This window comes from Chiloscyllium plagiosum, unplaced genomic scaffold (assembly GCF_037043375.1).
Source record: "Chiloscyllium plagiosum isolate Xiang-an unplaced genomic scaffold, Cpla_swu_hap1 HiC_scaffold_8, whole genome shotgun sequence".
Lineage (NCBI taxonomy): Eukaryota > Metazoa > Chordata > Chondrichthyes > Orectolobiformes > Hemiscylliidae > Chiloscyllium > Chiloscyllium plagiosum.
The window spans coordinates 55,387,687-55,404,729 of NW_028270146.1; the positions used below are offsets into that span (position 1 = coordinate 55,387,687).

A 17,043-nucleotide genomic window follows, 5' to 3' on the forward strand; every position below is an offset into this window, starting at 1 on the left:
GGTTTTGGCACATGCCATACATTTTTCAGATAAATTGATGCGTCCACTATTTGATGAAAGCCCAAATGAGTGAGGATTTGGAGATGCCGGTTTTTGTTAACAATAGTGATAGCTAGACAATATGTGTGAGCGATGTGACTGAAATAAAATCTCCAAGACAGCAAAAGAACTGCTCTTGTTTTTTGATATTATTGCAGGGACTTATTTTTTTAGATTAGATTAGATTACTTACAGTGTGGATTAGATTAGATTATTTACTTACTTATTATAATACTGGACTGAATACGAACATTTAAATGACTAATAGAAATATATTTCACCCAACTGAAAACGGCAAAAGAAATTATCACATTTCACAAGTTTCATCTCTCTCCCTCAAAATACATATAATTTAGCAGTAGAAGTTTGACAGAAGGAGCAGAATGTCATTTGAGGATTTCTCCCAGGAAAACTGAAGAGGAGACTATTTGGGCTTGATTACAATTTTATTGGGAAATCTTTTCTTCTTATATCATAAATGCACTCTATCTTGTTGATCTGCCAATCAGATGGTGGTCTCACCAAATTACCAATGAGTTACAAACCCACTTTAATTTCAGCCATTTTTAAGAGTGATAATGTCTTCTATTATAAATGCAAGTTTATTTTCAAAAAATAACTTATTCCATTTCATTTGCTGGGAATTTTAAAAAATGCTCCAAGATTATCAAAGATTCTATAAAAATATGTAACTAATATAATGCTATAACCAAATCGCTACTAGTGCATTGATCCTGTACATCTGAGGGGCAGTAATCTTCATTGGTATACCTTATTTGATCAGTAAGGTCTTTGTTGTGTATGACCATCATGTTCCCAGAGGGGAAATTCCTTTGAGATTCCATTGTTCCTATTAATAAGTTTCCTACTCGTTAATCTAATTTTTTGATATTAAGATCTGTCATTATAGTGGAGCAGGGGAAGCAATGGTACCAGAACTGATAAATGACTACAGGCATGACATATGAACTCTTTTCATAAATACTGCCAGAATAATCTAGTGTTTCCAGCATTCTATTTTTATTTAGATTGCCATTATCTATATCACTTTGCTTTAGTGTTGTTCTGATGCACATGCTACAGAGGGCCCTCACCAGGTTAACTCTGAAGAATTTCAGTACTGTTTTTTTCCCTATGACTACCTCTATTGCAAATTGTATGTTGACCATTTGAGATTCTTAGTCCTTTAGGATCACCTTTGCTTTCACATGAATCATCTGGAGTGACTGAGTGTCAATGAAAATTTAATAGGGATAGATTCCTGACCCAATTTCTTGTGGTCATTGCAGGGGGCTGGAGAGAAAGTATCTCAGAAATCTGGTGAGACTACTTTGGTCAGCAATGTGAAAAGACAAATAGTATGCTTATTACAACACCAATACCACCAATGTCTGAATAACAGTTATCAAGTCAATGTTTGGGCAAATCTTGTACTTTTGCAGAGGTTACAGGAATCAGTTTAATAACTCTACCAGTGTTTGCCTTTCATATGACAGTAATCATGTGTCAGATTTTTTACTGCAGTTCTTTTGCCCACAAGTAGCAACACCTTTGACTGACTCATCTTTGACCAATGCCATTGGTTGCACCGCATGCAAAACTTTTAATCTAGTGCACTCTTCATCAACTCTTGCACACTAATTAATTAGAACATTACACTCGGAGTGCATTTTATCATTAGAGGAGAACCAGTGTCAGCTTAAAATTTGCTATCTTCAAACAAGAGGTTCATTCCATTATCTTTTCTTACACAAAGCAGAACATCGCAGATTTGCTTAAGTAGATAAAGAGCTTTGATTACCAGTGCCAGAACGCCAGTTAAAAACTTCAATTATTGGAAAGAACCAATGTCATTTTCTGCTTCTTACTGGTATAAAGTATAGAGTCAGCCTTTATTCAGATAAATAGTCTAGAGTGGTAGTATCAGTACATGAATGGTTAAAGCATCTTTGTGTTATTCCCCAGTTCTAGTAGGAGATACCAACTCCATCAAAAACAATATCACATGAAGATTATGTGTACAAATTCTAATATCATACCCAGTCAAGGTTAAAATGAAAGTCTCACAACAACTGCCCTGTAAAAAGCCCAAGTTATGCTACAGTATCCCCTAAATTGGTCTAATTTCCCTCACCAAAAACTGATAATCGAGCGGTCATTGCAGAAACTGCATTATTCTTAGGAGATAGTTCTGTAGACCTGGACTCTGAGCAATCGATGCACTCTTTCAATTCTGGCCTTGGGTGCATCCCAACTTTAATTACCTCACCATTGACAACTATGTTCCTTTGACGAAGCTGTTGATCATTGCAACATAGAAATTTAACAGCTGTATTGCTTGCATGCATTAATGATGTCAAAATTCATGGATGTGGAGCCCATACATGGAAAGTCCTGTTTAAGCTTCTATTGTACAGTATATGCAGTTAACAAAAACTGCTTTCACCAACATGGTTGCTGACTCCCTTCTGTGAAGAATACGTAGATATCAACCCTAATATTGTTACATTAATCTGCCCTAATATATCCCCCTATTATCTGATGTCAGGCTTTGTCACTGTTTCTGAGAAGCGCTTGGGCTGTTTTGCTTTGAAGCTTATAAAAATGCAAATTATACCGTATTGACGTTTACCAATTTCAAATGAAATAGTGTGACTGTGGAGCTCAAGCATGCAATTTAAATAGAGTAACACCAAAATATGCAATTTATGTGGGCCTTTCAGAAGGGCTCCCCAGGACACAATGGAGTTTAAATCTTGTTACTTATATTTCATTTAGACAAGGACATTTTGCCTTTATTGGCTTTAACATAAACCAGGATTTAAAGTTCAAATAATTACCTTTCTTTAAATCTTTCGAAGCCATATCTACCATGGTGAAAATGCCAGAATTTGTCAGGAATCATAAGTCCCAATCATGAACCCGGCATCTCAAATTTTCACAGTCAGGATTGTGGCCGAGCAATGATTCATATAGGGGCAGCTCCTGGTAACCAGCTGCTTCCATGGAAGCAAGGTTTTGGAATCCCTGGAGTGTGGAACCAAGAGCTCAAAAATTAGACCAGGAGAGAGCAAGTCTGTTCTGTGTATTTCTTTTAGATAGTCAGCCCAGATATTCCTCTAGGCAGCTAGGGAACACCAACAGATACGGCTGCAAGATACCTGCAGGGATCTTTTAGTTGGGTGTCCCGTATCCCTGGTGGGAAAGGAGGCTGTGCGTTGGGTGCCCGTCAGGACAGTTAACTGTGAAATTTGTATATACATGAGCATAAATTCATTGACAAACATATCAAGTAGTGTCTAGAAGTCTCAAATGTAAAGGTAGTCATTGATCAGAAAGTGAATTGGACCATCTTATAAATACTCTAGTTACAGAGGCTGTAGCTTTTGTGGCAAGTAACGCACTGCATGATTCCTTGAAATCTGTCAACCATCAGCACAATCTGTGTGTGTGATGGAATACTCTCCATAGATCTGGCTGATTGCAGCTTGAACAATAGTCAAGAAGCTTGACACCATCCAGGACAAAACATCCACTCAAGTGGCACCTTATCTAACTTTCAACATTCATTCCCCCTGCCATCAATGCACAGTGGCAGCAAGTTACCAAGATAGCATTTTCTAAACCCATAGAAGGACAAGGAAGGAAGATATATGGGAACACCACCAGCTACAAGAATCCCTCCAAATCACTCATCACCCTGACTTGGAACAAAATTAGTGGTCTTTCACTGTCACGGAGTAGAATCCTTGGAGCTCTCTCCTTAACGCACCGTGGGTGCCACCAAACCAAGGACTGCTGCAGTTCTAGAAGGCAGCTCATCACCACTTTTTCAAGGGTAATTAGGGATGGTCAATAAATGCTGGCCTAGCCAGCCACGTCGGTATCAGAACAAGGAATGAAAAAAGCCACAAGGAAAAAAAATGTACCTCTTTACTTAAATGTCTATAATGTCCACTATTCCATTGACAAAATCACTGTTGTTCACCAAAGAACAAAAACAGAAGTTGCTGGAAAAGCTCAGCAGGTCTGGCAGCATCTGTGAAGAGAAATAAAAGTTTATGTTTCGGGTCCGGTGACCGTTCCTTAAAACTGATGGTAGCTAGGAAAATGGTGGTTTATTTGCAGAAAATAGAATGGAGGGAGGGGTAAGTAGTAAACAATAGTTATAGATAGAGCCCAAAGAAAGAGAACTACAGCTGGACAGACAAAGGAGTTGATAATGATCTGACTAGCAGGGTGAATAGCTGAAAATGGCTAAGAATAGGTAGTGTGTACTGAGGAACCTAGATTATCTGAATGACACGGGCAGGGAGTATTTTGTTCAGATAATCGAATTTTTGGATAATCGAATGCTGGATAACACAGTTTAGCCAAGTTTTGGGAACTTGCAATCTTCTTCGGATAATCCAAAATTCAGCTCATTGAATGCTGGATAATCGAGGTTCCTCTGTAATGGCAGACTATGTGATAACAAGGCCTGGTGATAGGGGGCTAGGACATGGAGGAGTTCAGGCCCTAAAATTATTAAATTCGACATGGAGTCCAGGAGGCTGCAGGGGACCCAAATGGAATATGAGGTACTGTTCTTTCAGCTTGCACTGAGCTTCACTAGAGTACTGCAGTGAAGTACTCTAGTAAGTACAGACAGATGCTTGCTATTGGGAACAGGGTGGCGTGTTAAAGTGGCAGGCAACTGGAAGCTTAGGGTCCTTTTTTTGCAGGCAGAATATAGGTGCTCTGCGAAGCACAGATTGGGCAACTGCTTCATTTCCCTGGTGTAGAGGAGAGCACATTGTGAGCAGCGAATGCCGTAGACCAGATTGTGAGAAGTGCAGGTAAAGTCCTGAAAGTCCTGCTTCACCTGGAATGTTTGTTTGGGTCCTTGAATACTGAGGAGGGAAGAGGTAAATGGTCAGGTGTTACATCTTCGATGATTGCAGGAAAAGGTGTTGTGGGGGATGTTAGGAATGACGGAAGTGTGGATCATGGGGTCCCAGATGGAACAGTTCCTGTGGAAGGCAGACAAGGGGAGACTGGAGGGGGTCTGTGTCTGGTGGTGATATCTTGCTGGAGGTGGCATAAATGGCAGCTGTTGATCATCTTGTAGATGCTGGTGGGATGGTAGATAAGGACATGGGGAAGGAGAAAGCGAGGACTGCGGATGCTAGAGACCAGAGTTGAAAAGTGTGGTGCTGGAAAAGCGCAGCAAGCCAGGCAGCATCCGAGGAGCAGGAGAATCGACGTTTCTGGCATAAGTCCTTCTTCAGGAATGAGACTGGTGTGCCAAGCGGGCTGAGATAAAAGGTGGGGTGGGGGGGGGCGCTGGGAATACGATAGGTGGAAGGAGGTGAGGGTGATAGGCCGGAGACGGATTGGGGGTGGAAAGGTCAGGAAGAAGATTGCAGATCAAGAGGGCGGTGCAGAATCCGGGGGTTGGGACTGAGATAAGGTGGGGGGGGGGGAAGGGAAATGAGGAAGCTGGAGAAATCTACATCATCCCGTGTGGTTGGAGGGTTCCTAGGCGGAAGATGAGACGCTCTTCCTCCAGGCGTCGTGTGGCCAAGGTCTAGCGATGGAGGAGGCCAAGGACCTGCTGTCCTTGGTGGAATGGGAGGAGGAGTTAAAGGACATGGGGAACCCTATTGCTGTTGCAGGAGGGAAGAGAGGGGGTGAGAGCAGAAGTGCGGGAGATGGGCCGGACCCAGTTAAGAGCCCTATCAACAACAGTGCTGGGGAATCCTTGGTTGAGGAAGAAGATGGACATTTCAGAGATTCCCTTGTCAATGCTGGTCTCATCAGAACATAAGCAACGGAGGTGGGGGAACAGGGAGAATGGAATGGAATCTGGGAGAATGGACTGGTTTACTGCAAGGTTTTGTTCTTTGAATAAGAAGCAACACTACTGAACTGTTTACTACCATCGCAACATGATTACTGTATTTATAAAAAAAATTCCTGTAAAACCTGTAAAAAAATTCAAGTACCGGTGTTAATTTTTTTTTGAAAAATCATTCAAAGAGTGAGCTGAGGAAGGAGGTTGTGAAATTAGGAAAAATGTTTTTGCTTAAATCTTTACTTTTAAATTTAATATGCTTCTCCAGGCAGATTTTCTCCCCAACCCACATCAAGGAACACATGTACGGTCTTCCTGCCGATTGGCACAACTTTCACAATGACCAAATATCCAACTCGTGGGCAGCAGCTTTTGAAGATTGGGATTATAAAGCCAGGTCTACTTCTAATTCTGGGCCACAGAATCTGCTCAGAAGGTTGATTGTCTAGAATGACTATATGAATAAAATTAAATTTTATTTCACATTTTGGATAGAATTTCCAGTACTAAATCTTGATCTTGAAGGCAAAAAAATTATTCCCTCCAATTACCATTCATCTTTCTCCACAGACTCTCTTGCAACTTATTTTGTAATTAATTACATAATTGCATGCAAGCTTTCTCCAATTTCCTCTTCCCAAACAACCAAAGTGAATTAACTGGAGACAGACATCTTTGCACAGCTGGGGAAGGCAGCATAACATAGGCAACATAGGTAAAAACAAGGACTGCAGATGCTGGAAACCAGATTCTAGATTAGAGTGGTGCTGGAAAAGCACAGCAGTTCAGGCAGCATCTGAGGAGCAGGATGTCAAAGCTTGAAAACCATTAAAGAAAAATACCCATTACCTTTCTTCTCTCTCATTTAAAATCTTGATTACATTGTGTGGAACGTGAAAGTTGACTTTATTTGAACATTAAGTCCTAAAAACATTCCCATACCTGCATGCTAACAAACATGGTTCAGAATTCAGAAGATTCAAGCCTGCCCTTCATCTGTGTTTAGAGTAGATGGCAAATTGCTCACACCTTACTCTATTTGCACAATCAGCTTTTGTGCAACAAACTCACTATTAAATACCCCCGAATTCAAACTGGTTTACTGCAAGGTTCTGTTCTTTGAATAAGAAGCAGCACTACTGAACTGTTTACTACCATTGCAACATGATTACTGTACTTAGAAAAAAAAATTCCTGCAAAACCTGTAAGAAAATTCAAGTGCCGGTGTTAAGCAAACAGTTGGCTTCAAAATTTAACAGATGAAATTAATATTAATGAGTTAAATAACAGAAGGAACTTTTGAAAACTAGATTTTAAAAAAAAAAATCACACGATAAAGCTACCATCTGACTTTTGTATGACCTAAACAGGGGAACATCCAAACACAGTAGTAATTTTAAATATTTAGGACATCCAAGGTTATAGTTATGGATCAGGAAGGAAGTTAACCCACCTGGATTGTTTCATCCAGGGTCATCTTATTTAAGAAAACCAGCATGGATTGAAATCATGTTTTAAGTAACAATTTGAGATTTTAGATGCAGCAAAGGGAAAGAGCTGGTGTGGCATACACAGACATCTAAAAACCCAGAAGGCATTCTAAAGTAGTGCCACATTATAGGTTAATCAGAAAAGTTGAGGTCCATGGAGTATAACGAGCAGTGGTGACTTGGATATAAAGTCAGTCAAATGACAGGAAACAAAGTAGTAGTAAATCAGACTGGGAAGATTAGCTGTGGGGTTCTTCAGAGGACATTAGTATGACAACGTGCAAATTTTCTTTATCTACATTAGTAACCTTGACTTGGGTGTAGAGAACACAATTCAAAATTTTAGATGAGCTGCAAGTATCTTGAACTTGATAGGGATAGATTTTAAAAGGACACAGTCAGGTTTATGGATTAGGCAGAAGGCTGCAAAATCTAATGTAAAGAAATGTAAAGTGATACATTTTGATTGAAAGCACCACAAAATACAAGGATACAATTCCAAAAGGAATGCAGGAGCAGACAGATCTACAGATCTGGAGGTATATGTGCCCAAATTGTTGAAGGTAGCAGGACAGTTCAACAAAGTGGTCAATAAGACGTAATAGTTACTATGCTTTATTGGAGACTTGGGATCAAGCTTTTATTCAGGCAGAAGAACTAGACAGGCCAGCTCCTGTTGTTGCAATCTCACTTCCTGCTTGAACTGCTAATCTATGCTATTTTTATGGTGGCTGAAGGGCTGAGCTGAAGTTGGATTGCCATCTCCCAAAGCAGGAAAAGATGGAGGATAGAAGACTGTTTCTGTTCAGTGGGATACCAGCTCAGTTCAATACATGTGTTGGACACCCATAACCTCATCAAATCATTTGCACAGCCAAACAAACACTCATGGCCACCAACCTTATATCCGCAATGGTCAGATCTCATGAGTCCTGCAAATATACTGGCAAATCTTGGAGATGCTCATGAAATTGCTTCCTGTGATCCTCACCGTGCCATGTGTCTCCCATTCACTGATTCTCCCTCTTGTGTGCTGTTTCTGTTTTCTGAACCATCATTGCAAGTGAGAACTGGTGGGAGGAAATGATGTGGGCTGCACTGTGGACATTTGGGAGGGAAATGGAGAATGAGGATTAATGAGCAGTCCACAGGTAAGAAAAGTAAGGGGTACAGTGAATACCACTGCTTCAGGCATTGGATAAGCCTGTGGTTATTAACTACATTGCTTCTGCTACTTCAGTGCCTTGATGGTCAGATTGAGCACTGATTATATATGACTGCGGCATTTTAAAAAAAAATGGTTGTTAGTAGGATGTGGGCATCAGTCGTTGGGCAAGTAATTATTGTTCATCCCTAATTTTTTGGATAAGGTAGCTAGGAGTTGCTTTCTTGAAATGCTACCATCCTTGGGAATTCCAGGATTTTGAGCCAGTAGTAGTAAAGGTAGTCAAAATAATTTTAAGTCATGAAGGTATGTGGCTTGAAGGGAATTTGCGATTAGTGGCCATTTCCATGTGGGGGCTACAACCTTTGTCCTTCCAGGTAGTACAGATTTGAGGTTTGAAAGCTACTGATGAAGGAGCAGTCGTAAGTTACTGCAGTGCTTCTTCAAGATGGTATACATGGCTGCTACGGTGCATTTGTGGTAAAGGGCTGAAGTTGGTGTATGAAAATGTCAACCAATTGGACTTTGTCCTTGAAGCATTTACCACAAGACGCAATGATCAAACTTTGTTATAAAGACAGCATCCCCCTAGCTTTAAGTGTTCGGTACTGGTTGGAGAAATTTAACATCAAGTACATATTTGTCTCTTTTAGCTTCATCTTTTATAATTTCACCACCAATCCAGAAGTTGTCTGCAGTGCATTTTTTTCCAACACATTTGCTTAATTTTCATTTTGTTGCCCACAAAGAGACATTTTTCAACATGTTCTGGAATTTCCAAGCTGTCTTTTCCAAATCCACTGTCCCTCCTCATTCGACATTAGTTGCTATGTTACTATTTTTTGCAGTTTCTGATCCCCAAGGAACTCAATAAATTTGCACAAATTTGGAGACCCATTTTGTATCCTTACTTTGCCAAAATTTTGCTTCATACATATATAGTTGACAATTTCCGAAGTGGCCGAGCAAGTTTAACATTTCAGACAAACTACATTGTCTAAAATGTCCAGTGACTACAAAACAGGTCATGAAGGACAGATATATGGAAGTTTTCATTCACAAAAATCTTCAACCTATACACTTGCAAAGAAAAAGTGTCTCACGTGGCTCCATTTTGCTTGTTCTTAACTTATTTTTCCATTTGAGACGTTTCAGAATCTTCAAAACATTTTCATTTTGAAAGTAGCATGGTCATATATTTCAACAAGAACAAGGATAAACTGTTTCAAGTGACACATGGGTTGGCGAACAGAGGACACAGCGTTAACAGAACTTAAAGAAATTCTGTTCATGATATTGATGACATGGAATGTACTAAGTTCAAAGGGTTTTGGAAGCAGCTTCCACTGTAATTTCAAATTCCATTCCTGAAAAATTAATTCCCAAGTTGAAAAATCAACATTGATTGCCCATTCCAGATTGTCTTTGAGAAGTCAGCTTTCTTTTTGAATCCCCGATGTTCATGAAGTGAAGGTACTCCAACAATGCTGTTAGGATCCTTGGATGACAATATATGTTAAAGTTGGAGGGTAATGTACAAAGAATAGGCGTTTATAGGATAGACAGCTCTATCAAATGGACAACGCAGACACAATTGAGCAGAATGGCAAGAATAAAAAAAGCAGGCAATTCAACTCACTAAAACCGCTCTGCTATTCAACCAAATCAAAGGCGGTCTGAATATGGTCTTAATTCCAGTTCCTTGCCTGTGCACCATTAACATAGACATATCTTTTGATCTACAATGAAGTCTAACTCAAAACATCATCTTCACATATTCAAGGCAGCTAAAAAATGAATTTGAAATGTCACTGACAGGACAAAGATTATATATTAATCTTGAACTTTTTCTAAAGAATACTTACTAAAGTCAAGGATACTGGAAACAGTTGCTTCATTCGCAAAAAATAAAAAGAACACAAACTGCTTGACTGGAGATGTCACATCTGTAACACTTCCAGTGAAAAGTCACAGAGTCCAGCTTGTGGATGTAATAAAGCTACTGGATTTGAACAGTCAGGAAGAAGGAGATAATTTGCCTAAGAATCAAGAACTTTCGTGCCCTCTTTCTGAAACCCCTTTCAAAGTTGAGAGTTCAAAACAGTCTGCAAAAGCTAATCAGAAGAAGAAAGCGAGGACTGCAGATGCTGGAGATCAGAGTCCAGAGCATAGTGCTGGAAAAGCAGGTCAGGCAGCATCCGAGGATCAGGGAAATCAATGTTTCGATCATAAGCCGAACAGGATGTGCTGTGCTTTTCCAGCACGACACTCAACTGCAAAAGCTCATCGCTGCATCCATAGAATCCCTACAGTGTGGGAACAGGCCATTCGGCCCAACTAGTCCACACCGACTCTCTGAAGAGCATCCCCATCAGACTCATCCCCCTTACTCTATAACTCTGCTTTTCCCATGGATAATCCACATAATCTGCACATTCCTGGACAATTTAGCTTTGCCAATCCAATTAATCTGCATATTTTTCGATTGCAGGACAAAACTGGAGCACCTGGGGGAAACCCACACAGACACAGGGCAAACATGCAGTCGCCACATAGACAGTTGCCAGAGGCTGAATTGCACCTGGGTCGCTGGTGCTGTGAGTCAGCAGTGTTAATCACTGAACCACCGTGCTGTGTAAGTGGGACTTGCTGAAAGGGAATGCGAAAACTCCATACTGAACCCAGGAAAGTTAATTCAGCCAGACATAACCAACTCAGGAAGATATCGCAGTGCCAACAGTTTGTATGCAAAGTGACGTTAGCTATAGGACACAATCTGGGCATAATCATTTTCTCTAAATTTAATTGTTACTTGGTTAAAGTACTTTTAGGATAACACTCTGCAGAGTTTTTATTATTTCCCACATCACACTTGGGAAGCAAGGGTGATAGTGGGTTAGGTTTCAAGAAGGGTAGTTGTATATAGCTTAATAATTTGAATCTTTTGTCAATAATAAACTGTACATGGTTGTATGAATAAGTTCTGTTTGCAATAAACTCACTATTCATTACTTCAGGAACCGGTTTGACTGGTTTCGGGCATAGATTTATATAGTTGGTATAACTGAATGTCATTTCTCCTTTTAAATTCAACTTTGTTCTGATCATAGGAGGATCCTAACTCAGTGGTCGTGAATATATTAAATAAACCACTGTCCAAGGTTAACAGTGGAATAGAATTTCAAAGACTAACAGCCCTCAGAAGAAATTCAACCTCACCCAATCTCAAATGGGAGTCTCCTTATTTTTGAACTGTGTCTCCTAGTTCTAGATTCCCTCATGAGGGGCAAAACTCTCTCAGCATCTACCCCAAGTTTCAAAAGGGTTGTTTACATTCTAAATTCTAGCAAGTATATGGGCCCAACTTTTCCTCATTAAAAAAATAACTTCATTCCAGGAATCATTAGAGAACTTTCTCGGAACTGCTTTCAATGCAAGAATGTCTGTCCTTAAGCACGGAGAGCAAAATGGCACACAGTACTCTAAGTGCAAATTGCCCTGTACAGTTTCAACAAAAGTTCTCTACTTTTTTACTTCATTGTCCTGGAAGTAAAGGCTAACAGTTCATTCGCCTTCCTAATTACTTGATACACCTGCGAAGATTTTCTAAACCATCTGAAGGATACACTGGTCTCTCTGCATGGGAGCTTCTATAGTCTCGCATATCTTCCCACATTATACACCTATTCCAAATTATTGACCACTCACTCAATCTAGCCACTGTAACTTCTTCAGATGATTGGAAAGGAATCCAGAAGAACTTTATCCACACTGTGGCTGCTGGTGTACACACAACTGTCCCTGATAGCTCTCAGTTGGCAGGCAGTAGGAGCATCAGTGAAGTCTGAAACTCTGAAAATCAAAAGGAACCGTGCTGCACAATTCTGTGATTCATTCTTGTTGATTAGAAGGCTCTAGGCAATAAACTGAACTTTATATAGACAGTATGTTCTGTGAAAAGTTGCAGCAAAACAAAGTAGCTTTCAATTTTGTATCACTGAGTCAGATTGAATACTCCTTATTTCTTTCAAGTCAACATAATAAAAAATATTCATGTTGCACATTAATTACAAGCACGATTTGAATACAGATTGCAGGAATTGCATATACAAAATGACAAACTATTTTTCATTAGAGTTAAAATATTAATACATTAGGGACATTTAAATAACTCTTGGATAGGCACATGAATGACAGTAAAATGTAGAGTACGTAGGTTAATTTGATCTTAGAGAAGGATAAAAAGGTCAGCACAACATCGAGGGCCAAAGGGCTTGTACTGAGCTGTACTATTCTATGTACAGTCAATAAACACCAGATGGTCCCAATAGCTCTTTATTGTTCAATTTCTAGTAATGTTTCTGCTGCAAGGTTCTCATACTGGCATTTAATAAAGGATACATGAAACTATTTCCAGGCCCATAAACCTAACAAGGAACTAGACCTTTTTTTGAGGGGCAATCCATTACAGTTAAGAGTCTTCCAAATAACTAAACAGTAATATCCATCCATCCATAATCTGCGGGAGTGTCCCACAGAAACGTTCTCCATTTATCCATGTCCAGAAGACTTACGTGCCTTCAAGTTCGCATCAGCAACTAATGGAATTTTTAAAGTAGTGCTTGCAATTTTCTTTCCAGTTTGTATCTCACTAACTTTAAGGCATGAAGTTTCACCAGGCAGTTCCTGTGCTAACAAGTCTGTTCCTTCAGGTCTAAAGGAGTTCGATTTATCAACTAACTTCGGTGTGTGGAACTATAGATGTGCTTGGACGCCATTAGTGCAGTGTTAATTTGGGCCTGAGCTTTCATTGATAGGCATTGAATTTTAAACTCACCTCAATCCCTGAGAGACTATGCTTCCACCCAGTAAAACAAAATATTCAATAAATTGTCGTCAGTCAGATAACTGAGGTGAGTTTAAACTTTCAATATTAGGTCAACAAATATATTTAACTTCTCATAAGTGAGACAAGACAGTCCACAAACAGGCATGCTCAAGTAGACTGCCATCATTCTGACATGACCTAGTTATACAATCCAGTAGGAAAACTGGACCCAGCTTTGTTCAGGTACAGGCCATCCAAACAGTTACCACTTTTTCCATTATTGGTGTCAGTGTCCTAGGAATCAAAACCCATTGCCCCCACACCAACCTTTAAGCCACACATTCATCTCTCTTGCTTACATTATTGCTATTTCCTTGTGGATTTGGTAATAGCCCAAAGATTATTACATTTGAGGTTCTGCTTTTTAAAAACTTATCCTCCTAGTGCTCATACTCTGTGAGCAGATCACAACCATTAGGATCCTGTCTCATCCCACTTGAAAGTTCTTCTTCAGTTCATATAAATAATTTGTATAAGAATTTAGGAGGCATGGTTAGTAAGTTTGCAGAAGACACCAAAATGGTGGTATAGTCGATTGTGAAGGTGGTTATTCTAAGGGGCGTGACTGCCTCCTGGACTAAATATCCAGGTAACTTTCCCTCTCTTTGCAATAACTGCAATTCAAATACTAAGCAGAAGTTCCTTGAGCTGCAGTCATGTTTGTTCTGGTTCACATTGGTACCCAGAGATTTTTACATCCTGCAGTCACAACACATCTGTGCTGACACCTGTTTACTAGTTCCAGGAAAACAGCTCCATGGGCAAATCAATAGTTCCAGGAGTATTGCCTAGGACTATAACCAGAATAGAATTGCAAAGCCCTCTCAAAAAACTTCTTTAACCATTAACAAGAAGTTGGAGTCAAGTGCACATCCCATGAACAGCGATCAGACATTTTCTCAGAAGTTCTCTGACAGCAACTTCAAACAACTATTAGCGACAGACCTGGAAATGAAGAGAGCAACACAGATTTCAGTATTGCTGCCCTATTAATTTCCATGCCCTAACTCTTCCGGTATACGTTCTACCATCACTACACATAGTACCCAATAGTGATTCCCACCAGTCTTCAATTCTACGCTATGAGAAATTCCAAAATCCACCATCAGCTTGTTTTTATATAGAATCTCCACTAGGAAGAATACATAAAAACTTAAGATATGAATGTGAATGAACCCTCAGCAACAATGATTAGCAAGTCTTTATTGAAAGAAGTGGACTTGATTTACAATAAATTTCAAGAATTTAACTGGAGTTTTAAAAGACACAAAATGTTTAGCAATTAATTACTGACAAAGCATTTTCAATTCTGAGATGTTAACATCCAAACCTTTTCAAAGTATGCATCTTACACTGTCTTATTGAAGGTCCATTATTGAAACTCAACAATTAAACTCCATGTAGTTTAAAATAACTCAGTTTAATTTTGTCAAAAACAATGTGTCCTGCAATTGATGGTCAGTAAAAGAAAAAGAAATTATTCATTCTATAGCTTGAATGATACTGGGTTAAATTAGCTTATTGTTTTTTCTGCAATTCACTTCGTATACTATATATGGAAGAAAAAAAAAGAACCACACAGTCTGGTCTCTAGCAATTACGTAATATCACGTGAGTGGATACACAAAGCATTAGTAATGAGATTTGATATATTTCCTAATGCAGCCTTTTAAATAACAGTTCTAAAAGTTTTCAGGGATGACCAAAACTTGCAAACCATTAGTGCAGGCCTTCATCTTATGATTATTATCGAATTTAGCAAAACAAAACATGCAAATATATAAAATATACTGTTCTAATATTAGAAGAGATCGTCACCATCATGTAATGTTAGCACTAAGGTACATATTTTATATGTAGTTTTGAAGAACAGTTATTGAGTCAGAGGTATACAGCACAGAAACAGGCCCTTTGGCCCAACTTGTCCAAGAGGCTGAAGAAAATAAAACCCAACCACTTTATAGATACACTGTCGTCATTGGCATGTGGAGAAGACCATTATTCAGTAATAAACTAACGTTTTGGTTTAAAAATTAAAATTTTTAAAGTTTATTCTGAGAATTTGGGCAAGATTTGTCAGTAATAAGTTCTCTTGAACAAACTGGGTATATTTTCACCCATACTGATTAATTTTGAAATGCGTTTATGGAAGAAGGCAACTTCTTCCCGTTTAAAATTGCAGCAGTACAAATAAAAGGCTTCAAATTTTGCTAACTCCTAACAAGGGACTCCGCCATTTCTCACCTCACGTTTAGGACCGATACACAATGGACTGAATATTACATGCGCTGCCAGGATGTTCTTGGCAGGGATAGAGGTTATGTAAAGTAAGTCCCCAGCCCATAACTTTTAAGTGCATCTTACAGCTCATCACCATAATACAGAGGGTGGAGAGGTGCTAGAATCAATTCACCAACATATATAAATAAAACTCAAGTGACCCTCCCAATATGCTGCCAATACAAAAATATGGCCGATGTGTGCAGTTGGGAGGAGTGATCATCCTGCTTTGAAATGCCTACATGAAGAAAGGAATGAAGGAAGGGAGACACCTGATAGAAAGGGGAGCCCTTTAAATACTGGGGTCACCCCACAAGACATCCATCCTTCCCCACCACCTGCCCAACAGAACCTAATCCCCCACCTTATCCCAGCTCCATGTTCCTTCCCCACGTAAAGACAAGACTCACCTTTCTGAGGCAGCAATGATGCAATGACTGTGCCTACTATTGACATGTTGTATTACCAAGTGCAGCTGGCAGCTCCCGAAGCCAGAGTTGCCTCCTGAGTGAAGTTAAGGAGTTCTGCAATTAATCAAATTAGCCCATACAATGTGATTACAGCTCCAAAACTCGAGCTGGTTTCCAACTCAATTTTCTTCTGCCAAGTAACATGTATTTTCCAATGTATTCCTCAGAGCTGCTATACACTTGCAACAACTTCTGCTTTTATTAAATATTTCTTCACAGATTCTGGCTGCAAAAAATGTTTTCAGACACATCCCCATAAACAAATCAACTTAATTCCTTCCTTCTGAGACATCAATTACAGACATACACATTCCTTAATGATGACATTTATAAACCAGAATTGGATTTTAATTGTGAAGCACAGTCACACTATACCATCAAGCAACGTAGCCAAGATCTACAGCCTTGATTCTATCATTCTACACAAGATGGTTCTGTTTTTAAAATATTTACAATACAAAGTGTTCTAAATTTAAATTTCAGGCCTTGTGGAATTTTCATATAGTTTGATATTGTTGAAATGTTATAGCTGAAATCAAGAATGAGCTTCGCTCACAACAACACACATGGCTCCAGCTACTCTATGACTACCATTAGCTTATGTTATATAGTGCAATATTAAACTTTGTTAACAACTGGAATACAGAAGGGAAAATAAGTATCATAAAAATTACTCAGCTTTGAGGAAATAATATCTTCTAGCAAGGCACATGAAACTTTAAGTGCTTCTTGGGAAGCCAGTTTCTGGGAATAACTCGCCATTTAGCCAGAATGTATCCCAGAATTTACAGGCATCCCTTCCACCCCACCAAAAGCACAAAGATATATATAGTCAACCAAAGCTGCTCTACCCAGTTCCTAATCTTTACCTGGAC

At 39.3% G+C, this 17,043-nt stretch overlaps 1 protein-coding gene across 6 annotated transcripts in view; it reads right to left on the reverse strand.

Moving 5' to 3' along the window:
• Positions 1–17,043, reverse strand: part of fermt2 (FERM domain containing kindlin 2) — a 148,231-nt gene that overhangs the window by 56,104 nt on the left and 75,084 nt on the right. The gene's annotated exons all lie outside the window — the stretch shown is intronic.